Genomic DNA, 6,458 nt, shown 5'->3' with positions numbered 1-6,458 from the left:
GCCTAATCGAATAACGAAATCGATTGTCCGATCCACGATTCCTAAGCTTCCCAAGAATTTCGATTTAATCCCTCTAGTTAGGATTCTTTCTTTCCTCGATCTCGATTATAGTCTACGTATAGGTATCAGCAGTCTTCGAGGCTGATCGTCGGACGTTGATCAAGAATTGTCTAAAGTAAGTACTTAAATTATATAATTTTTAATAATCTGTGAAACATATAAATAAAAAAAAGGTATCCCCAGGATACGTGAATGTACATACTTCGAAAATTGTAATAAAATAGGTTTTTTTCCAATTCTCCGCGGTATAGTCTCTCATCATACTTTTCTTGTCTCTTGTCGCGGTTCTAAAATATCGAGGAGCACCGCCCGAAATCGGTTTTGAATCGGCCGGGATCGTCATATCCCTCGCGCTTGTTCCCTTCCTTCTTTTTTTTTCGTCAGTACTTAATTTGCATCGCCTTGCGCGGTCGACCTTCGGCGAGCGCCTTTCGCGAGGAAAAGGCGACGGCAACGACGGGCGGTGGGATCGTTAATGCGATTTTTTCCTGGCCATTAAACTTTTTGCCGGGACGTCCCGGGCGGCGCGCGCTGCCGGAGAAACCGATTACCGATCGTTAAAGTCTGCCTGTTTGCGCCCGGCGAAATGACCGTTCGCACGCCTTTCCCGTGCCTGCCCGCCGCGCGTATAACCGTAACGTAAAACGGGCGTAAAGTCCGCTTGGCAAATGAGCCAAATCCGTTTCCGCGACTGCCCGTTTACCGGAAACCGGTTTGTCGGAACGTCGAGGCTCCTCCGACACGTAATTAACGATAAAACGAACATCTCACGGAGAGGCCGCTCCTTTCGGATAAGGACGACGCAGTTCTCGGCGAGACTCTTCCTAAGAACCTTAATGGTGTGGATCACCTTATATATTTAGAGTCGCGCGTTCTCTAAGCAGCAAATGTGTGTGTGTGCGTTAGAGCGTAGACACGCCCGCGTGTTTTTTTATAATCTCGTACTTATATTTTTAATAGAGCTTCCGTGAATCTTCGATTTTCATCACGTTACGTAAAATGTAATGTCGAACATTGAGCAAGATATCGATAGTTTAAAAAATATCTAATTCTTCACTCTTCGATCTTTGACCTCGTGGATTCGGTGGATTATCCACTTTAACACAATCCATGAATTCACAGATTCTCGTCTGAAAATTTATTCGTAGAAATCCTCGAAGTCACAAAGTGTCCCGACCGTTCGTAGAAAATATTCCTCATCATCGAAAACAAAAAATGGAGCACAGATACGCCCGCCTGTACTTTATAATTTCGTATATTTTTCTGAGAGAGATCGCTTTCGCTTATTTTCGATTTTCATCGCATCATTATATAACATAGAATGTTGAGTAAAATATCGATAGTTTAAAATATCACAATTTCTCCTCAATTTTTAATTTCGAAAATTCGCTTTACGTAATCATGGAGTCCATATTATATATAGTTTCTCAAAGTCATGAAAGTGCGTTTGTAGAAAATGTTCCGTCTCATCGAAAGAAAAATTAGAGCGAACAGATCGAGGCCGCGTTGTGCAAGTTGGGAAAAGAGCGATTATCATTATCCGACGAGCTTACAATCGGCGCTTTATCGCACAATCTCGCCGCAAACGAACGCAACGACTGATCCCCGACTGGGCGCGTAGCGTGACGCAATCAATTTTTTGTTGTTTGGCAAATAAAATCTAATGCACACGTACGCGGGCGTGCATACTCACACACACACACACATATATATATGTACACGCGCGTGTATGTATGTACGTAATAATGGATCGTCCTGCCGTGTAGATCAAGTTACGTGATCGCGCAACAATCACGGCAATTATGGACGAGAGATCAATCGATACCGTGTGCGATCATCCCGCACGAATGGAAAAAGTGTAAGAGAGAAAAAAGAAGTGAGAGGGAAAGAGAGAGAGAGAGAGAGAGAGAGAGAGAAATTCGCAACATCGATCCGCGCTTGGCTTCGATTGTTTCCATGACGAAAGAACGCGGAAAACTCAACAGGGTCTTTAGTAATACTTGTTATCTTTTTCATTTAAATTAAATTAGGTGTTTTCTGCCACTAATCCTTCTTCATTTTGCATCCATGTTATTATTTTTAAAATTATTTATATTATAATAATTTATTTTATAATAATAGTTTTTAATTATTGACGTCTCACCTAATGTTCGATATTATATCTCACATAACGTTATGCATAAAATATTCTGAAACATTTGAAAAAAAGGGCTCCTCGGTGGAAATAGAGAAATCAATGTTCTCATAAGCGTGCCGGTGACGTCGGAATTTAGCGAAACTGTCGGCGTGGTTTTCATCCGAAAACAAGGCAAATCTCTCTCTTTCTCTATTTCTTGGCTCATTCGCCCAGCACGGCTCCTTCCCTTGCCTAATGCATAATATATGTTAGCGCCGCAGCGCTTCTTCTCCTTCCGCGAGGAGAAGGCACTGCAATACTCTGCATTATTGATGCGCCTTATCTGCCGCGTGAAATCCGCGTAGTACACGTTTAGACGCCGCGCCGTCACGCGACGGCGATCAGTCGAATTTATATGCCGTGAAATATTCGACGTTGAAAATTATCAAGTTCGTAAAACAGTCAGACGGACTTGAAATATATCTGGCGGCAACGAGGCCAACGATCAGCAAAGAAAGTCTTCATCTCTCGAAGAAGCGCGCGATACCGTGTCGATGTATATACCTTGTACACGCGCGAGTCAGATCCGGAAAAAAAGATCGAACGAACGAGTAAATGAACGATCGAGCGACTGGATTTTATTAGCACCTCGGGGCCTGGAGGTCCGGGTCCAAAGTTGTAATTTTACAGATGCGGAGAAGGAGACGAGAGACGCGCCGGATAGACGGAAAGAGAGACTACATCGGTTTATTATTAGCCAGACATGAAAAGAGAGAACGAGAAACGCTATTTATTAAAGGAGGCAGCGAGGAGAATGAAAAAAAAATGGAAGCCGAAGCAGAAGGTGCGTGCTGTTGACTACTGGCGAGGGCAGTCTTTAAATCAGAGGCTTTTAGATCACATCCGTCTCGAGATTCATGGCACGGTGGTTTCTTCTGCCCCTCTCTCTCTCTCTTCCTCTCTCTCTCTCTCTCTCGATTTTGTTTTATTCTCTTATTCCCTTCTTTCTCATCCCTTTCTCTCAACTTTGTATGGCCACTAATTGAGCCGTATCATTAGCATACGCTGTCGCTTCTCCGTCCGCTCGTCAGGCACCTGACCGGCTATTAAAAGCTCATTATTGCGAGGTTTTACGCGGGCGCGCGCGTAATTTCAGCTCTCCGCCGACCGATTCGTCTCTCGTGACAACCGCGACTCTCACATCACCTCGTTTCTCTCCTCTCTCTTTATCCCTTTCCCTGATCCTGTCTCCCTGCTTCGGATCTTCCTCTCCCTGCGGCTCCTACGTGTAAGTCTTGGTAGCTTTACGCCATCGACATCTTTCGCCAAGCGTTTTTCGAGCAATCGATCGCTGCGCGTGTAAAATACGATCTTGACTGTGCAAAACGGCAATTGATCGAGCGCGATTATTTATTTGGTGTTCCATCCGATTGCGGATGGAACTACTACTATCGCGATTTATTACCACGGTTCGATACTCTACATAAGATTTGACGGTTTAAATCGAGAACATTAGATATAGCTAATTAAAATTGAGAAGTTCAATGCGAGAATACATAACATGTATATACATAATATATAAGTTCAGAGAGGTCCATTTTAAATACGAACACATTTTAAATACAATTAAGATACAATTAATGTGTATTTAAATATATTTTCTACGATTATATTTAAATACATTTCGATACAATTTTAGGGACAAAACTGGAACCTTTCTTAAAAGTTACGAGTTTGCCTTGCTTTTGTCTTTCGACCTCGGTCGCAGAAAATTTCACGGAGAGCAGCGGAGGAGAATGGAACCACGCGCAATAAGGTGAAACGAAGCATACACACATTGCACACATGCATACGAGGCGTGGCGGCTTCGTTGAAATTCGGACACGTACGTTGGCGAGCAATTAACCAAGCCGTCACCTTCTTCCCGGTTCGCCTCCCCTCGCCCCCGCCTCTCGCTTTCGCTAAATTAATTACACCGTGGAATTGAAAATTGCGTGTCGCATCCGCGTTCTCCGAAGAGGAAACGTGCGTGTGCAGAACTTCCAAGCGGATAACGAGAATCTGCTTACCGAGAGAGAGAGAGGCCCCCACCCTCAGGAGGGCAGTTCGGGAATTCGAAAGAAATCCCGAGGGGATCGGATATACGAGGGGGCTACTTGTTTACGGGAGGATGCACCTGCGCTACACCCGAGCTAATCATTGTTCTGACGTCGCCGGTTAACGCGCCAGATCACAGGGCGCTGTGAACAGCTATCTATCCACCTCCTCCTCGTGAGTAGCACACGGCTAATTTCGATTGATTATAGCAGGTGTGGATCGCGCGAAAGTTGTTTAGAACGAGAGTCCAAGGAAAAAATTCGAGGAATTCTCCTGAACAACGTGGCAAGATCGACGCGCGACTGACGCCAAGAGATACGTTTTTTAAGAGAACGTTAAATAACGGGACAAAGAGAACGTGCAGTAACAAAACGTTCCGTATCGCATTTTCAAACGGACGAAGAGAACTTGATCTTTAGTTATTTAACAATAAAATTAAAAATAATAATGTCCGTTCGTGTGTTTCCCATCTCTCGTCTTGTGAAACAAGTTACAATTTGACGAAATATTTCGAAACATTATTTCTCTTAAAAATCTTTTTTCTTAATAGTAATCTCTTACAATTTTCTTTTGCTTATTTTTATCTTAATAAATATCAACAACTACTTGACTTTAATATATTTCGCTCGTAAATTCTTCCGAAACTAACGGGCGAGATAGCATTACGCAATAAAAAGTAGTTTTAATTCAAATTTTTTCGCGATTCGTTAACACGATATCCGAGTTGTATTTTCGTTTGTTGTTTATCGAATCACCCGTAACGATCGTCGATTGTTTTGATGAAATTCAGATGAGGAAGATTGTCTGGGAAACGATGATAATAATAGGTGTTCTTTCCGATGAAGGGATTTCGGAGGTTCTCGTCGAATAAAATTGGGATACCATAAACACGTGATAAATTTATATAATGAGGGCCTGCAAGCGTGCAGGTGCATGTGCATGTGATCTCGCGCGGGGGAGAGGCAAGGGTTTCCGAAGTACGTGTGATCGTAAAGAAACACGCAATTAATATAGGCGCGCGCGCGGCCAGATCGTGGAAAGGTATACCGAGCGCGATTACGATAGTTAGCTATCCCTATGCTTGACTACGTGTCTAACGATCTAACGATCTAGTGAATCTTGGCCGGTGGTTCCCAATTTTCGAAATCGTTCACCGAACACACACACACACACACACAAACGAGGGTATCATTCCACCGCGGTCTGCTCAATGGCGACCAATCTTCACGATCGTTCTTGTTACGGGGAATAGGAGTCGGTGGTTTCGACCTCTTGGGTTAAAATTCCCCTGAATTTGGAGATTCTGACGAATTGGTTGTCAATGATGCTGGAAATTTCACAATACAATGATTGTTTCGTGCAAATATAATATATTTATCAAACCATTCCGGAAATCTTTGGATATATCTTCTCGCATATAAAGAATACGATGAACTCTATGTTTTGTATATTGCATATTGTAATAAAAATGTAAAATTCTTTCTTCGACGAGAGAAGCAAGATTTAATTTATATTCTATATTACTGCATTATAATTATTATTTAATAGAAACACGTGCGGGGTAGGATTTAATTTAAGGGAATCTCTCGATTTGATGGGGCGATTAGAAGTTCTCGCGCGTTTTATGGCAAGGGGGAATATTCTTTTTCCTCTCGGAAAAAGAAAAAGAGGCACGCGCTCTTGTTACGTATCCCCTTATTACGGCCTCCAATTGACACACGAGTGGCAGAAACGTCGAATCAGGGGAGCGTGAAAATAAGGAACGAACGCGTGGCCGGGAGTAATTAGCATCCCGTGGGTCATCAGGACGTCGGTGGGAGATCAATTCACGCCACGAACGTCGGTTCCGGCTTGTAATAAGGAGCGGCGCGGCCGATCCGTGCTTCTTAATTACCGCCTCGTCTATGAGCGGGGGGCGGTGAAGGGGGGAGAGAGGAGGCGGCGACTGCGGCGGGCGGCTGCCCTAATACTCCGACCATTATGCGATTAGATTGCACTTTGATCCTGCGCCGCGCTGCGCGTTTCAACGTCGCCCGCGGTGATCCTCCGGCGCGGATAATGGCGAGAGAGTGGATCTTTTTCTCTCCTCGGAAGGAAAGCGGATCTCCTATATAGCAACTACGGATCGCCTGCATCGACGAGAAAAACAAGATTTGTGTCGATTCTGTCGTCGTGTCTCTTCGAT

General features: G+C 43.8%; 1 long non-coding RNA gene across 1 annotated transcript in view; it reads right to left on the bottom strand.

Annotated features, from left to right (window-relative positions):
• LOC143907013 (uncharacterized) overlaps positions 1-6,458 on the bottom strand; it is a 222,245-nt gene that overhangs the window by 162,385 nt on the left and 53,402 nt on the right. The gene's annotated exons all lie outside the window — the stretch shown is intronic.

Source organism: Temnothorax americanus, unplaced genomic scaffold (assembly GCF_048541705.1).
Source record: "Temnothorax americanus isolate GAGA-0224 unplaced genomic scaffold, ASM4854170v1 Scaffold11, whole genome shotgun sequence".
Classification (NCBI taxonomy): domain Eukaryota; kingdom Metazoa; phylum Arthropoda; class Insecta; order Hymenoptera; family Formicidae; genus Temnothorax; species Temnothorax americanus.
Note: the sequence above shows the minus strand (reverse complement) of the source record. Positions and strands in the feature narration are given on the sequence as shown.